Source organism: Anomaloglossus baeobatrachus, chromosome 6 (assembly GCF_048569485.1).
Source record: "Anomaloglossus baeobatrachus isolate aAnoBae1 chromosome 6, aAnoBae1.hap1, whole genome shotgun sequence".
In the NCBI taxonomy this organism is placed as follows: domain Eukaryota; kingdom Metazoa; phylum Chordata; class Amphibia; order Anura; family Aromobatidae; genus Anomaloglossus; species Anomaloglossus baeobatrachus.
The window spans coordinates 82,593,680-82,611,688 of record NC_134358.1 but is presented as its reverse complement, the minus strand read 5'-3'; the positions used below and the strand labels follow the sequence as shown (position 1 = coordinate 82,611,688).

The 18,009-nt window shown below is 55.7% G+C and overlaps 1 protein-coding gene across 1 annotated transcript in view; it reads right to left on the bottom strand.

Moving 5' to 3' along the window:
* The window catches only part of RNF19A (ring finger protein 19A, RBR E3 ubiquitin protein ligase), a 123,471-nt gene extending 118,985 nt beyond the window's left edge, over nt 1-4,486 (bottom strand). The window contains exon 1 of the mRNA XM_075353071.1: nt 4,337-4,486. The gene's annotated coding sequence lies outside the window, so the exon portion shown is untranslated. The remainder of the gene's footprint in view (nt 1-4,336) is intronic.
* Between the last annotated feature and the right edge of the window lie 13,523 nt (nt 4,487-18,009).

Below are 18,009 nucleotides of genomic sequence, written 5' to 3'. Positions count from 1 at the left end.
CCTCTCCCCACAACCGATTGGAAGTGACTGTGACCGAACTGCAACTTGTGCTGTGCAGGGTACAATCAGGAGAGGTCTCCCCAGTGTTGTGCCCCCCTTAAAAGGGAACCTGTCATCAGAAATTTTGCTTTACACCTAAAAGTTTCCCCCTCTGCAGCTCGTGGGCTGCATTCTAGCAGGTTCCTGTACTTTTTGTGGCCCCTTTTAAACCAAATTAAATACTTTATAAACTTGTACCTTTTGCTATGTAAATTTTGTAAATCGTCCATGGGGGCGGGCTCTCTGCTGACTGTTGCTGTTCCTGCAGCACATTGACGCCGTCCCCCAACGCTGAATTTCATATCTCAGGACGCCGCCCCTGGGCCCCCGTGGTCCCGCGCATGCGCTGTGCGACTGTAGAGGGACTGTGCACTGTGTGCACGTGTGACCGCTGGTGACGTTTTGCGCAGGCACGAGGTTATGGGCGGCGCTGTGAGTGTCATCAGCAAGTGCCGCCCATAACCTCGTGACCGCACTTTTCCCTCTTCCTCCAGCGTTCTGCGCAAGCGCTTGCTGGCCAGATGACCTGACGTCACCTCTTTCCCATCTTGCCCTGCTGCAGGGTAAGATGGGAAGGAGGCGACGTTAGGTTATTTGGCCGGCAAGCACTTGCGCAGAACGCTGGAGGCAGTGGGGGAAAGCGCGTCCACGAGATTATGGGCGGGCACTTGCGATGCAATCACAGCGCCGCCTATAATCTCGTGCTTGTGACAAGTCACCAGCGATCCTGGCGTGGGCGGCACCTCGGGCGCAGTGGGCGGCGTCCTGATGGATGAAATGGAGCGTGGGGGGACGGCGTCAATGTGCTGGAGGAACAGCAACGGTCAGCAGAGAGCCCGCCCCCATGGACGATTTACAAAATTTACATAGCAAAAGGTACAAGTTTATAAAGTATTTAATTTGGTTTAAAAGGGGCCACAAAAAGTACAGGAACCTGCTAGAATGCAGCCCAGGAGCTGCAGAGGGGGAAACTTATAGGTTTCAAGCTAAATTTCTGATGACAGGTTCCCTTTAAGGCTATGTTCATACATTGCGATTTAGCAGTGTTTTTGAAAACCTGTAACCAGCAAAACCTCAGATGTCAGAAATCTCATACACGATTGCGTTATTTTTCCTGACTGAATTGGAAACCTGCTGTGTTTTTTAATTTTGCAGCCTGTCACTTCTTTCAAGCCTTTTTCACCATAGAAAGCAATGAGGAAATGCAAAAATGGAACCGCTGTGTTTTCAGCTGCTTTTTTTGGTGAATCTGAAACTACGGTAACTTTATTAAACATGACAAATGACACGCACAGTCTGCAACAAAAGAATGCAGCAGAACCTGCTTTTTGTAAGCAGCTTTTTCACTGCCAAGAGAGCAGGTTTTGGCTGCAGTCAAAAAACCCAGCAAAAAAACTGCCGTGTGAACACTGCCTTAGGCCGCTTTGGTCATGTGACCGAAAGTCACTCGGTGCCGCTGCTATATCACATTGAAACTGTGGAAAAATACAATTGTGAAAACAACAATGGAGTTTTCCTGCAGTGACTTATCAGACTCCCAAGCTCGCCTCTGCTAGGGGTAACACCTCTCAACAATTGTGCCAGCACAATGACCAAACAAGCCCACCTGGAAGCCCCACTAAAGAATCTCACCAGTAAACAAGTGGCGGCCTCCCCTGTCTCCCGGTGACATCCAGTATGGCCCTGATTCTGAATAGTAACTGGTGATACAGCAGGATGGGGGCCATCAGGAGCGCCGAATAAACCCCCTTACAATACACACGACAGAAGGGACACACGCACTGCTGTAATATACAGGGCAGTGGATTGCAGCAACTGTCAAAGCATGCTGGGAGTTGTAGTTTATCCACAGACTACCGCTGCAGACAGAATGGACGTTGTAGTTTTACAACAGCTGAGCAGCCACAGGTTGCAGAAGTGACTTACACAATGATACAACATAAAGCCCCCCTGTGCTGCAGGAAGCCCCCGCTCATAGGCACAGCTGCAGCCATGTATCTGGTATGCAGCAGCTGTGACAGGTCTGCGGCCACAAACCAGACGCGTTTCAGGCTCATGAAGTGCTGTCTGTGGCAGCTGCTTGTGTTCAGCTGTAACAAGGGAAAGTACAAGTGACGGGATCTGAGGACCCCTGAGTCTTTAGGACATAGCCATCAGATGAACAATGGCTGTATATGGGGGTCCCAATCTCCTCCAGCAGTAGAAGTCAAGGGATTTTAGCAAGCAGTTTGTAGCTGAGCCATGCCTGGCACCAATGTATTCCCCTCTCCCCATATAAAACACAAGCCGCCATGTATGAAGGGAGGGGGAAGTCAGAAAGACCCGGCCCTGAAACCAGCACCTACAGTATATGGGGGAGGGGAAGTCAGAAAGACCAATCCCCCCCCCCCCCAAACCAGCACCTACAGTATATGGGGGAGGGGGAAGTCTGAAAGACCCAGCCCCCTAAACCAGCGACCAACACCTACAGTATATGGGGTAGGGAAAGTCAGAAATATCGAGCCCCGAAACCAGCCACCAGCACCCAAAGTGTTTGGGGTAGCGAGAGTCAGAAAGACCAAGACCCTTAAACCAGCACCTACAGTGTATGGGGGAGGGGGAAGTCCGAAAGAGCAAGCTCCCTCAAAACAGTGACTATAGTGTATGGCCACCATCCACAGCTAGGCTACTGACTGGACATATCCCCCAGTCTGGGGCCGTCAGGAACAGCGGTTCATATCAGCGCTCAGAGAATGACCTAAAATCTAGAGTCACCCGTCGTCACTCCAAGCCCCCCTGGATAACATCACGTACAGCAGTCACATAAATGCTGCAGCCAATCACTAGCCTCTGCAGTCATGTGTAGTACATGGAAACACCATTGATTGGTGTTATTCATCTGACCGCTGCAGCCAAACTGTTAATCCCCCAGTGACATCTGGGGGATTAAACCAGTAATTAACACTTATTTCTTGATTTCAGATTATTTTCTACTTTTGGGAAAAACCCCTTTAAGCAGGTAGATCGTCCGAAAAAAATGGATTCTGGTCAGTGGCCAAAGTTGGCACAGCTTCGTTCATAGACTTCCGAGCAGCCTATATGCCTGGAGCATTTCCTGAAAGCTTGGGAACGCCAAAGGTGGGCACAGGAGCGGGCACAGCCTGCGGGCACAGGAGCAGGCTCAGCCTGCGGGCACAGGAGCAGGCTCAGCCTGCGGGCACAGGAGCAGGCTCAGCCTGCGGGCACAGGAGCAGGCTCAGCCTGCGGGCACAGGAGCAGGCTCAGCCTGCGGGCACAGGAGCAGGCTCAGCCTGCGGGCACAGGAGCAGGCTCAGCCTGCGGGCACAGGAGCAGGCTCAGCCTGCGGGCACAGGAGCAGGCTCAGCCTGCGGGCACAGGAGCAGGCTCAGCCTGCGGGCACAGGAGCAGGCTCAGCCTGCGGGCACAGGAGCAGGCTCAGCCTGCGGGCACAGGAGCAGGCTCAGCCTGCGGGCACAGGAGCAGGCTCAGCCTGCGGGCACAGGAGCAGGCTCAGCCTGCGGGCACAGGAGTGGGCACAGGAGTAGGCACAGGAGTAGGCTCAGCCTGCGGGCACAGGAGTAGGTTCAGCCTGCGGGCACAGGAGTAGGCTCAGCCTGCGGGCACAGGAGTAGGCTCAGCCTGCGGGCACAGGAGTAGGCTCAGCCTGCGGGCACAGGAGTAGGCTCAGCCTGCGGGCACAGGAGTAGGCTCAGCCTGCGGGCACAGGAGTAGGCTCAGCCTGCGGGCACAGGAGTAGGCTCAGCCTGCGGGCACAGGAGTAGGCTCAGCCTGCGGGCACAGGAGTAGGCTCAGCCTGCGGGCACAGGAGTAGGCTCAGCCTGCGGGCACAGGAGTAGGCTCAGCCAGTGGGCACAGGAGTAGGCTCAGCCTGCGGGCACAGGAGTAGGCTCAGCCTGCGGGCACAGGAGTAGGCTCAGCCTGCGGGCACAGGAGTAGGCTCAGCCAGTGGGCACAGGAGTAGGCTCAGCCAGTGGGCACAGGAGTGGGCACAGGAGTAGGCTCAGCCTGCGGGCACAGGAGTAGGCTCAGCCTGTGGGCACAGGAGCGGGCACTGCCCCTGGGCTCCCAGCCTCTGCCACAGCTATCCTGGCACCAGTTCCTGGGCACTCCCTGGGCTCCAGACGCCAGGATTACGGGGCACCGACCGACTCCCACAGACTTCTGCCCCGTCCGTCGCACAGCAGCTCCTCCTGCCCATGATCTCACCCCCCAGACTCTGACCCTACAACCAGCCGCCGCCGCCACCCTTCACTTCTGTCTCCAAACATGTCCTTACCTCAGCACCGCCGTCCACGTACAGCACTCCCGGGGCGGACACGGCCTGTTGTAAGTAATCACACGACTTTCTCTCCGTACACTGCGGCCGCCGTCTGAGCCATCAGTGAAGCGGAAGTGAGGGGAACCGTGAGGAGGAGGGGGGGGGGGGGCGGGGGAGCAGGGAGGGCCGGGGCGCGCTCCCAACAGCCGCACACCAAAGACGCGATGACGTAATGCGCGTGCGCCGGGCGCGCGCCCCCCTCTTCTGCGGAACAACGGAGCACGAGCGCGCGCCTGACGCGTGTGACGTCACCGCGGTATCCTGTGGGCGACGTGCGGCCGGGCCCGGCGTGTGTGCACAGCTGGGGGCAGAGCTGAGGGAACACGGAATGAATGCGCCAATGGAAAGAGAAGGAAAAAAAAATAAACTTCTCTTGTCGCCCATAGCAACCAATCAGAGAGGAGCGCTCATTTATTTTTATAAATCGCTCTGGAAAAAAAGAAAGGAAAGAAAGCAAAGCAGGGATTGGTTGCTATGGGAAACAGACAGTGTTAGTGAAGTGAAGTTTTTAGTGACTGTGCACCGGTATTTTGTCGGCACCATTCCTGCGTCTCCTGGCAGGAAAACACGCACGTTCTGTCGCATTATCAGTGCGGTTTTGGTGCAGATTGTTTTTTCCATTCATCAATGATTAAATCTGCAGCAAAAATGCTGAAATAACTGACATTCTGTAGATTTATTTCTGCACCAAATCTGCAAGGAGGAAATATGTGCAGGAGACGCCAGGATCCTCCCTGACTGCTGCATCAGGAAAGCTTCAGGATTTGTGACGAATCTGCACTGAAAACTCATTTTCAGTGCGTTATTGGTGCGTTTTTTCAGCAGGTTGGTCCCTGTGGATTTTTACCATTATTTATGGCAAAAAACGCAGGTACCTGCAGAAATTAGAGGCTGAACATAAAACCAGAGCTCGTCAGGATTCATTCATCCCTGCGCTTTCTCCATTTTTCTGGATTTGCTCTTTGTCAGTGTCTTTATTATTTGCTCCTTAGGCCTTCTCTTTGCATCTTGCACCACTTTTTAAAGGGAACTCGTCATTAGGAGCTTATTAAACCCAATCTTTCTTGTAGTATTTAGTTTGGAAATTGTAGAGCAATTATTTTTTTAATCACAAGTGCAGTGTGCGGACGCTGCCCCTCCACCTCTCCTGCCCGGCTCCTTATTTCCCTGCCCCTCCACCTCTCCTGCCCGGCTCCTTATTTCCCTGCCCCTCCACCTCTCCTGCCCGGCTCCTTATTTCCCTGCCCCTCCACCTCTCCTGCCTGGCTCCTTATTTCCCTGCCCCTCCACCTCTCCTGCCTGGCTCCTTATTTCCCTGCCCCTCCACCTCTCCTGCCTGGCTCCTTATTTCCCTGCCCCTCCACCTCTCCTGCCTGGCTCCTTATTTTCCTGCCCCTCCACCTCTCCTGCCTGGCTCCTTATTTCCCTGCCCCTCCACCTCTCCTGCCTGGCTCCTTATTTCCCTGCCCCTCCACCTCTCCTGCCTGGCTCCTTATTTTCCTGCCCCTCCACCTCTCCTGCCTGGCTCCTTATTTCCCTGCCCCTCCACCTCTCCTGCCTGGCTCCTTATTTCCCTGCCCCTCCACCTCTCCTGCCTGGCTCCTTATTTTCCTGCCCCTCCAGGTCTCTTGCCCGGCTCCTAATTTTCTTGCCCCTCCACCTCTCCTGCCTGGCTCCTTATCTCCCTGCCCCTCCACCTCTCCTGCCTGGCTCCTTATCTCCCTGCCCCTCCACCTCTCCTGCCTGGCTCCTAATTTTCTTGCCCCTCCACCTCTCCTGCCTGGCTCCTTATCTCCCTGCCCCTCCACCTCTCCTGCCTGGCTCCTTATCTCCCTGCCCCTCCAGCTCTCCTGCCTGGCTCCTTATCTCCCTGCCCCTCCAGCTCTCCTGCCTGGCTACTTATCTCCCTGCCCCTCCACCTCTCCTGCCTGGCTCCTTATCTCCCTGCCCCTCCACCTCTCCTGCCTGGCTCCTTATCTCCCTGCCCCTCCACCTCTCCTGCCTGGCTCCTTATCTCCCTGCCCCTCCAGCTCTCCTGCCTGGCTACTTATCTCCCTGCCCCTCCAGCTCTCCTGCTCGGCTCCTTATTTCCTTGCCCCTCCACCTCTCCTGCCCGGCTCCTAATTTATCTGCCCCTCCGGCTCTCCTGCCCACCTCCTTATTTCCCTGCCACTCCAGCTCCCCTGCCCGGATCCTTATTTTCTTGCCCCTCCACCTCTCCTGCCTGGCTCCTTATTTTCCTGCCCCTCCACCTCTCCTGTCTGGCTCCTTCTTGCCCTGCCCCTTCAGCTCTCCTGCCTGGCTCCTTATCTCCCTGCCCCTCCACCTCTCCTGTCTGGCTCCTTATCTCCCTGCCCCTCCAGCTCTCCTGCCCGGCTTCTTATCTCCCTGCCCCTCCACCTCTCCTGCCTGGCTCCTTATCTCCCTGCCCCTCCACCTCTCCTGCCTGGCTCCTTATCTCCCTGCCCCTCCACCTCTCCTGCCTGGCTCCTTATCTCCCTGCCCCTCCAGCTCTCCTGCCCGGCTTCTTATCTCCCTGCCCCTCCACCTCTCCTGCCTGGCTCCATATTTCCCTGCCACTCTGGCTCTCCTGCCTGGCTCCTTATTTCCCTGCTACTCCAGCTCTCCTGCCCGGCTCCTTATTTTCTTGCCCCTCCACCTCTCCTGCCTGGCTCCTTATTTCCCTGCCACTCCAGCTCCCCTGCCCGGCTCCTTATTTTCTTTCCCCTCCACCTCTCCTGCCTGGCTCCTTATTGCCCTGCCCCTCTGGCTTTCCTGCCTGGCTCCTTATTTCCCTGCCCCTTCAGCTCTCCTGTCTGGCTCCTTATCTCCCTGCCCCTCCACCTCTCCTGCCTGGCTCCTTATCTCCCTGCCCCTCCAGCTCTCCTGCCTGGCTCCTTATTGCCCTGCCCCTCTGGCTTTCCTGCCTGGCTCCTTATCTCCCTGCCCCTCCACCTCTCCTGCCTGGCTCCTTATCTCCCTGCCCCTCCACCTCTCCTGCCCTGGCTCCTTATCTCCCTGCCCCTCCACCTCTCCTGCCTGGCTCCTTATCTCCCTGCCCCTCCAGCTCTCCTGCCTGGCTACTTATCTCCCTGCCCCTCCGGCACTCTTGCCCGGCTCCTTATTTCCTTGCCCCTCCACCTCTCCTGCCTGCCTCCTTATTTCCCTGCCACTCCAGCTCCCCTGCCCGGATCCTTATTTTTTTTCCCCTCCACCTCTCCTGCCTGGCTCCTTATTTTCCTGCCCCTCCACCTCTCCTGTCTGGCTCCTTATTGCCCTGCCCCTTCAGCTCTCCTGCCTGGCTCCTTATCTCCCTGCCCCTCCATCTCTCCTGCCTGGCTCCTTATCTCCCTGCCCCTCCAGCTCTCCTGCCTGGCTTCTTATCTCCCTTCCCCTCCACCTCTCTTGCCTGGCTCCATATTTCCCTGTCACTCTGGCTCTCCTGCCTGGCTCCTTATTTCCCTGCTACTCCAGCTCTCCTGCCCGGCTCCTTATTTTCTTGCCCCTCAACCTCTCCTGCCTGGCTCCTTATTTCCCTGCCACTCCAGCTCCCCTGCCCGGCTCCTTATTTTCTTGCCCCTCCACCTCTCCTGCCTGGCTCCTTATTGCCCTGCCCCTCTGGCTTTCCTGCCTGGCTCCTTATTTCCCTGCCTTTTCAGCTCTCCTGTCTGGCTCCTTATCTCCCTGCCCCTCCACCTCTCCTGCCTGGCTCCTTATCTCCCTGCCCCTCCAGCTCTCCTGCCTGGCTCCTTATTGCCCTGCCCCTCTGGCTTTCCTGCCTGGCTCCTTATCTCCCTGCCCCTCCACCTCTCCTGCCTGGCTCCTTATCTCCCTGCCCCTCCACCTCTCCTGCCCTGGCTCCTTATCTCCCTGCCCCTCCACCTCTCCTGCCTGGCTCCTTATCTCCCTGCCCCTCCAGCTCTCCTGCCTGGCTACTTATCTCCCTGCCCCTCCAGCTCTCCTGCTCGGCTCCTTATTTCCTTGCCCCTCCACCTCTCCTGCCCGGCTCCTAATTTATCTGCCCCTCCGGCTCTCCTGCCCACCTCCTTATTTCCCTGCCACTCCAGCTCCCCTGCCCGGATCCTTATTTTCTTGCCCCTCCACCTCTCCTGCCTGGCTCCTTATTTTCCTGCCCCTCCACCTCTCCTGTCTGGCTCCTTCTTGCCCTGCCCCTTCAGCTCTCCTGCCTGGCTCCTTATCTCCCTGCCCCTCCACCTCTCCTGTCTGGCTCCTTATCTCCCTGCCCCTCCAGCTCTCCTGCCCGGCTTCTTATCTCCCTGCCCCTCCACCTCTCCTGCCTGGCTCCTTATCTCCCTGCCCCTCCACCTCTCCTGCCTGGCTCCTTATCTCCCTGCCCCTCCACCTCTCCTGCCTGGCTCCTTATCTCCCTGCCCCTCCAGCTCTCCTGCCCGGCTTCTTATCTCCCTGCCCCTCCACCTCTCCTGCCTGGCTCCATATTTCCCTGCCACTCTGGCTCTCCTGCCTGGCTCCTTATTTCCCTGCTACTCCAGCTCTCCTGCCCGGCTCCTTATTTTCTTGCCCCTCCACCTCTCCTGCCTGGCTCCTTATTTCCCTGCCACTCCAGCTCCCCTGCCCGGCTCCTTATTTTCCTGCCCCTCCACCTCTCCTGTCTGGCTCCTTATTGCCCTGCCCCTTCAGCTCTCCTGCCTGGCTCCTTATCTCCCTGCCCCTCCATCTCTCCTGCCTGGCTCCTTATCTCCCTGCCCCTCCAGCTCTCCTGCCTGGCTTCTTATCTCCCTTCCCCTCCACCTCTCTTGCCTGGCTCCATATTTCCCTGCCACTCTGGCTCTCCTGCCTGGCTCCTTATTTCCCTGCTACTCCAGCTCTCCTGCCCGGCTCCTTATTTTCTTGCCCCTCAACCTCTCCTGCCTGGCTCCTTATTTCCCTGCCACTCCAGCTCCCCTGCCCGGCTCCTTATTTTCTTGCCCCTCCACCTCTCCTGCCTGGCTCCTTATTGCCCTGCCCCTCTGGCTTTCCTGCCTGGCTCCTTATTTCCCTGCCTTTTCAGCTCTCCTGTCTGGCTCCTTATCTCCCTGCCCCTCCACCTCTCCTGCCTGGCTCCTTATCTCCCTGCCCCTCCAGCTCTCCTGCCTGGCTCCTTATTGCCCTGCCCCTCTGGCTTTCCTGCCTGGCTCCTTATCTCCCTGCCCCTCCACCTCTCCTGCCTGGCTCCTTATCTCCCTGCCCCTCCACCTCTCCTGCCCTGGCTCCTTATCTCCCTGCCCCTCCACCTCTCCTGCCTGGCTCCTTATCTCCTTGCCCCTCCACCTCTCCTGCCTGCCTCCTTATTTCCCTGCCACTCCAGCTCCCCTGCCCGGATCCTTATTTTTTTTCCCCTCCACCTCTCCTGCCTGGCTCCTTATTTTCCTGCCCCTCCACCTCTCCTGTCTGGCTCCTTATTGCCCTGCCCCTTCAGCTCTCCTGCCTGGCTCCTTATCTCCCTGCCCCTCCATCTCTCCTGCCTGGCTCCTTATCTCCCTTCCCCTCCACCTCTCTTGCCTGGCTCCATATTTCCCTGCCACTCTGGCTCTCCTGCCTGGCTCTTTATTTCCCTGCTACTCCAGCTCTCCTGCCCGGCTCCTTATTTTCTTGCCCCTCCACCTCTCCTGCCTGGCTCCTTATTTCCCTGCCACTCCAGCTCCCCTGCCCGGCTCCTTATTTTCTTGCCCCTCCACCTCTCCTGCCTGGCTCCTTATTGCCCTGCCCCTCTGGCTTTCTTGCCTGGCTCCTTATTTCTCTGCCCCTTCAGCTCTCCTGTCTGGCTCCTTATCTCCCTGCCCCTCCATCTCTCCTGCCTGGCTCCTTATCTCCCTGCCCCTCCAGCTCTCCTGCCTGGCTCCTTATTTCCCTGCCTCACCAGCTCTCCTGCCCGGCTCCTTATCTCCCTGACCCTCCAGCTCTCCTGCCTGGCTCCTTATTTCCTTGCCCCTCCATCTCTCCTGCCCTGGCTCCTAATTTATCTGCCCCTTCGGCTCTCTTGCCCGGCTCCTTATTTCCCTGCCCCTCCGGCTCTCTTGCCCGGCTCCTTGTTTCCTTGCCCCTCCAGCTCTCCTGCGTGGCTCCTAATTTATCTGCCCCTCCACCTCTCCTGCCTGGCCCCTTATTACCCTGCCCCTCCAGTTCTCCTGCCTGGCTGCTTATTTCCCTGTCCCTCCGGCTCTCCTGCCCAGCTCCTTTTTTCCCTGCCCCTCCGGCTTTCCTACCTGGCTCCTTATTTCCTTGACTCTCCTACCTGGCTCTTTATTTCCTGGCCCCTTTGGCCCTCCTACCTGGCTCCTTACTTCCCTGCTCCTCCGGCTCTCTTGTCTGGCTCCATATTTTCCTTGCCCCTTCGGTTTTTCTGCCTGGCTCCTTATTTCCCTGCCCCTCTGACTCTCCTGCCTGGCTCCTTACTTCTCTGCCCCTCCAGCTCTCCTGACTGGCTCTTTATTACCCTGCCTCTCCAGCTCTCCTGCCTGGCTCCTTATTTCTTTGACTCTCCTGCCTGGCTCCTTCTTTCCCTGCCCCTCCAGCTCTCCTGCCTTGCTCCTTATTTCCCTGACTCTCTTACCTTTCTCCTTATTTCCTTGGCCCTCCGGCTCTCCTGCCTGGTTCCTTACTTCCCTGCCCCTCCGGCTCTCCTGGCTGGCTCCTTATTTCCCTGCCCCTCTGACTCTCCTGCCTGACTCCTTATTTCTCTGCCTCTATGGCTCTCTGGCCTGGCTCCTTCTTTCCTTGCCCCTTTGGCTCTCCTCCCTGGCTCCTTATTTCGCTGCCCCTCCGGCTCTCCTGCCTGGCTCCTTATTTCTCTGCCCCTTCTGCTCTCCTGCCTGGCTCCTTATTTCCCTGACTCTCCTACCTATCTCATTATTTCCCTGCCTCTCCGGCTCTCCCGCCCGGCTCCTTCTTACCCTGCCCCTCCGGCTCTCCTGCCTCGCACCTTATTCCCCTGCCCCTTCGGCTCTCCTGCTTGGCTCCTTATTTCCCTGCCCCTCCGGCTCTCCTGCCCAGCTCCTTTTTTCCCTGCCCCTCCGGCTTTCCTACCTGGCTCCTTATTTCCTTGACTCTCCTACCTGGCTCTTTATTTCCTTGCCCCTTTGGCCCTCCTACCTGGCTCCTTACTTCCCTGCTCCTCCGGCTCTCTTGTCTGGCTCCATATTTTCCCTGCCCCTTTGGTTTTTCTGCCTGGCTCCTTATTTCCCTGCCCCTCTGACTCTCCTGCCTGGCTCCTTATTTCCCTGCCCCTCTGACTCTCCTGCCTGGCTCTGTCCTGGCTCCTTATTTCCCTGCACCTCTGGCTCTCTTGCAGGTCCCCCTATTTCCCTGTCCCTCTGGCAATTGCAATAAACTGCAATTCCACAATGTTGTTTGTTTGTTTTAAATTTACCATGTTCATTATATGGTAAATATGACCTGGCAGTGCGATGTATAGTATGTAGATACCAAACATGTATACTTTTTTTTTATTTAAATGATGCAAACAAATACAGAAGTTTATAAAAAAAATTGTTTTTGTTGCCATTTTTCGAGAACCATAATGTTTTTATTTTTCGGGATCTGGTTCTTTTTGATGTCTTACATTTTGCGCCCTGAGCTGACTTTTTTACTGATACAATTTTTGGCTACGTTCCCACAATGAGTTTTTGGTGAGTTTTTGATATTGCAAAATGTCTGTACCTATTATGTAAATTAGTTTACGCACCACCGGTCTCACCGAATTCACCTTTTCTTGAAGGTTCTTCCGCAGTGTCCAGTACATTGCTGCATTACAGCTGTTCCAGTCCCAGAGTACTCCCACTTGCCTGCTTCAGAGAACTGCCACCACTGTTGGTTCCTTGCTGACGCTTGCTCCCTTGTCCTTCTCACACACTCACTCACACACACACACACACACACCCACAAAGTTGTTCTTCAAGGGTGTCCTCACTTCTCTCTAGCTGTCCAACAACTACTCACTGACTTATAACAGAAAACAGTCTCTTACCCTGTACTCTAGCTCCTCCCACTGTGGGATAAACCTAATTGTAAATTAAACTGTAACTGTTCACTGCCTGTTGCTTGGCAAAACATAGCCTCCTCACATGACAATACATAACAATATCACGCAAACATTAACTTAACCTGTGTGCATTTTTTTTCCAAGAGATGCAGATTTGGTGCTGAACTTTTTACACCGTATTCCTGCACCCAATCTACACCTCCTGGAAAAAAAAAAGATCACCACTACCACATTATACTGCGTGTGGTAGTGATGCGGTTTTTTGCCAGGTGTAGATTGGGTGCAGGAATATGGTGTTAAAATTTCAGTATCAAATGTGCATCTCTTGGCAAAAAAAAATCACAGTTTTCTGCCAGGAGATGCTGGTCTGTGAACTCAATGAAAGTTCACTAAGGTCACCTGGGGTCAGATTACCTGCAATCATAAGGGGAGGACCGTGTGAACTTCCAGCTGTGACCACAACTAAAGCTAGTGTCACACACAGCGACAACGACAACGACCTCGCTGCTACGTCACCATTTTCTGTGACGTTGCAGCGACGTCCCGTCGCTCTCGCTGTGTGTGACATCCAGCAACGACCTGGCCCCTGCTGTGAGGTCGCCGGTCATTGCTGAATGTCCAGCTTCATTTTTTGGTCGTCACTCTCCCGCTGTGACACACACATCGCTGTGTGTGACAGCGAGAGAGCGACGAAATGAAGCGAGCAGGGAGCAGGAACCGGCGTCTGGCAGCTGCGGTAAGCTGTAACCAGCGTAAACATCGGGTAACCAAGGGAAGGCCTTTCCCTGGTTACCCGATATTTACCTTCGTTACCAGCCTCCGCAGCTCTCACGCTGCCAGCGCCGGCTCCTGCTCTGTGCACATGTGGCTGCAGTACACATCGGGTAATTAACCCGATGTGTACTGTAGCAAGGAGAGCAAGGAGCCAGCGCTAAGCAGTGTGCGCGGCTCCCTGCTCTCTGCACTGTGACATGTAGCTGCAGTACACATCGGGTTAATTAACCCGATGTGTACTGTACCTAGGAGAGCAAGGAGCCAGCGCTAAGCGCGGCTCCCTGCTCTCTGCACATGTAGCACAGCGACGTTATGATCGCTGCTTCTGCTGTGTTTGACAGCTAAGCAGCGATCATAACAGCGACTTACAAGGTCGCTGTTACGTCACAGAAAATGGTGACGTAACAGCGACGTCGCTGTCGCTTAGTGTGAACCCAGCTTAACCTAAGTGACGTCACCGCTGGAATTATCGTGGGAACTCGTGTGGATTACATCAGACCTGCAGGGGTGTTTTGGGGGTTAATAAAGTGGTGAAAGGATTTTTTTTGTCTTTCATGTCATGTCATATAAAGGATTTATTCGGTTTTTCTGTTCATTTACTTTTACTTACAGATTAGTATAGTAATACGAGGGGGGGTGTCTCATAGATGCATCCTAATACTAATCTAGGGCTTAGTGGCAGCCGTGGGATGCCATTAACCTCTTATATTGCCCCAATTTCCACTGCACCAGGGAAATCAGGAAGAGCCGAGTAAAGTGCTGGGATTGTGGTGTGACGCCCCTGGACTAGTCAGGGTGTCACAGGGTACTGCACTTGCTGCTCTTTAGTGCAGGGCTCAACTCCCCATGGTTCTGGGTTCCCAACCTATGGTACTGCCTCCATCCGCATCCAAATCCCAACCACACCTCACACCACACCCTGTCAGACACACCAGTGGGCTGCTGAGCTGGAATAGGGCCGCCCACCTAGGGGTCAGGCAGAGTGGTGGGAGGGAAGTAGAACAGAACAATGGTAGCTCTCGAGTAGTGAGGAGGTGGGGGAGTGTGTGGTTCCCTGGGTGTTAGAGGTTGGGTCGCAGACAGTGGTCTGGGCCCGGAGGAGTCAGAGACCCAGTCGCAGGGTATTGAGGCTGGGTACCTAGACCTGGTCTTGGAGGACGGTCAGCAGCTCGAGTCTAATAACCAGTCCGGCACCGAAAGCACGGCAGGGTACAGGACCCTAGGTCGGGGAGTAGCTTCAGGCAACCCGGCAATAATTCTGCGGAGGATAGTGACTTTATGGACTGTCCCCAAGAAGCTCAGAGATCAGGGGCACTAGCGCAAGGAAGGGGATAGGGCTTTCCAACCCATGCAGCCCACAGAAATCCCAAGCGTGAGCCCTTGAGAGCGCTACCAACAAGTAGGGAGCGGGGCCCGGACAGCTTTAAGCCAACGGGCCACCAGAACTCTTCTAATTTGTGCACAGAGGCAGGCTCCGGACCACCCGGCAGTACCAGAGGGGACGGATACCCGGACGGGCTCCCCCAAGAGGGCAGCGGCACCCAGAGACTTGGTTTACCTTGTTGTCAGAGTCTGCTTTGCGGTCGCATCATCACCAATACTGCCTGAGTGAGTACATGGTCTTCCCCTGCTTCCAACAAGTGCTGCGCTCCCCTACAACAGCATCTCACCATCCAGAGTCCCGGGGCCTCTCCTACCAGTGGAGGGAATGTCATCTGGCTGCCCTGCTCCATCTCCCCCGCGTACTCCCATTGGCAGCGGCGGTACTCCCCTTAACACGAACCACGGGTGTCGTCACAAACTCCTATCCCCTGTAAATAGTCTCCTTTACGTTTGAGCCCCCGAGTCCGGAGACCCTCGAGCCACAGCAACCCCGGATCCAAACGGTTCGACCGCTGCAGGGGCGGCACAGTGGCATCTAATGGATGTAATAATCCTGGGTGACTGCAGGCTGCTATTTTTAGGCTGGGGCTCCCAATAATCATGGATCTCCCCAACCTGAGAATACCAGCCCCAGCTGTCGGCCTTTATCTTAGCTGGATATCAAAATTCGGGGGGACCACACACTGTTTTTTAAAATTATTTATTAAAACTTGGTACACAGCCAAGATAAGTGCACGGCTGGAGTCTGCAGCCTGTAGCCGTATGATTTATCTGTGCTGGGTATCATAATATGGGGAGACCCCATGCCAAATATTTTATTTATTTATTGTCATACAATGATAGATGCTCGTAGCACCTGTGATTGGAAGCAGTCAGCTGACACGCTGACACTCAGCGTGGGGGCACGTCTGACTGCAGCCAATCACAGATGCGGATGGGGAAGGCAGTGTATATGCATGAGCCTAATGTGCAGCCCCGGAAATGCATGGGTGGCCGCGGGAGAAGTTACAGTTGACCCGGAGCCTCAGTAAGTACAGCGCGCATGCTCCTATCCCCCTATCTCTTCTACCACCATTTTTAATCGCCGTATTCTGGTCCCCATAGACTTATATGTGGACTGGCGTCCGGCCAGATATCCGGGATCAAATCCGGGCAGGACCCATTTTTTTTTAATTTTTTTAAAGTCCAGTTATTCCTGCTGATATCTGAGAGTTCGCCCATCACTAGTCATTAGAAAAAATAAATAAATGACTGCATACTGTGATTGGCAGCGTATATTGGATGGTGCGAGTCCATTCAAGTCAATAGGTGAGTGAAAAACATCGGAGTGCACTCAGATGACATCCGAATGCAGTCCAATATACAGTACATCAACACAGACAATGCAAAAGATGAAGAAAATAAAGGGGTATTTCCATATCCAAAATCCTATCCCAATATGTAGTAGGTATAATATTATTAGCAAATACCTCCAATCAGAAATGTAGTATAGTTCTTCTGATTAGCTACATCACTTCCCTCATGTGCGGCGCTTTACAGTAGATTAGGTATCCATGGTTACAACCACTATTATATTGACATTTAGTTAGTTGCTGGTGGCCGTAACCGTGAATACCTCAGCTATTGCAATGCCCTGCACATGGGGTAAGTGTCACGCTTCCCGGTCCCCGTGCCCCGCTCTCCGGTCCCTGTGGCCCGCTCCCCGCTTCCCGGCGGCGTCCCCGACTCACCACTCCGGTCCCGGCCTCCTCTTCCTCGCCTGCGCCCTCCATGCGTCCAGCTCCCGGCGCTCCTCAGCGACGTGGGACACCCTGCCGGGCACCCCTGCTTCCTCTGCACCGCTCCCTGGACTGGCTTCTGGCACACGGGCCTCGCGCATGCGCATTAGGGCGCGCGCGCGGTCATTGACCCTTTCTTAAAGGGCCAGCACCTTCAAACAGGAAATTGCATAGACAGGTACAGGGTATATTAGGATTCTCTTTCCTGGTGGGCGGGGCCTGTTCTACGTGTTTAGTAAGCTAGGAGTTCAGGTCCCCGTATTGCTTTGCCCTGTATTAACCCTGTCTGTCTCGCAGAGCCTGTCCTGCCACGCCAGCTGCTCCGAACCACGTCCATTCCAGTACCCTGACGGTGACTTCGGCGGATGTTCCACCACCTCTGCAGCTCCGCCAGTCTCCAGTCCCTGGCTCCGTTGGGTGACCCGTCCCATCGCTCAGCAGGTTCCGGATCCCGCCTGACCCTTCAACCCGGCCTTGGACCCTGAGCCTCGTCACCCGGACTACCGTCCAGAACTCCGTGTGTTCAGCAACATCCACCTTTCCAGCTCCCCTACGGACTGTCTGGCTACCAAATAGTGCTTCGGCTGCCGTGCATCAAGACCCTCTGGCGGGGTGACCGGCCTGGCTGCCTCCTCAGGGGAAACCGGTGTACGGTCCAGTGTTTCCACCACCCGGACGTAACAGCTAGAACAGGCCATGGATCCCGCCGAAGCACTAGCGGCCTTGCAGCAGGAACTCGTACGACAGCGCGAGACCCAGACCCGCATGCTGGCCTTCATGTCTTCTGTGGATACCCGCCTGAACATGCTACAAACAACGGCCACGTCCTTGGCATCTCAGGTTTCCACTGCACAATCCACGGCCGCAGCTCCCGTGGCAGCCTCCTCGGATACTTCCAAACTTCATTTGGCCTCACCACCCCGGTACGCCGGAGATCCCAAGACCTGCAGGGGATTCATAAATCAATGCTCCCTCCATTTCAAGCTGCTGCCGCACCTTTTTGCCTCTGACCAAGCCAAGGTCGCGTTCATGATGTCCCATCTAGAGGGAGAGGCACTGGCCTGGATGAACCCCTTGTGGGAGAAGGAGGATCCGGTAACCACCGACATCCAGGAGTTCCTGCACGCTTTTCGTAGCACCTTTGACGTGCCCGGACGCGCCTCCGCGTCTGCCTCATCCCTCCTCCGGCTACGTCAGGGGACTCTGACGGTGGGCCAATATGCTATTCGTTTTCGCACCTTGGCCTCGGAACTAGGGTGGAACAATGAGGCCCTAACCGCCGCCTTCTGGGAGGGACTCTCGGGTCGTATTAAAGATGAGCTGGCTGGTCGTGACGTGCCTTCCACCCTGGATGCCCTGATTGCTCTAGAGACTCGAGTGGATCTTCGCTTTCAGGAACGATCCAAAGAGGTGTCCCGCGAGAGGCGTCCGATAAGGCACTCCTCCCCACCCCAGAAGTCCATCGCTCCTCAGTTGGCGTCACCTGGCGCGTCTACCTACGAGCCCATGCAGATTGACCGCCTGAGGCAGTCTGAGCAACGCAGAGCAGAACGACTAGCAAAGGGTCTCTGCTTCTACTGCGGTGATGGCACACACCTGCTACGTTCTTGTCCTGAGAAGCCGGGAAACTCCAAAGCCTAGGCTTGGTAGGAGAGGCCACCCTAGGTGCTGGGACTCTCTCAGACTCCGTTACATGG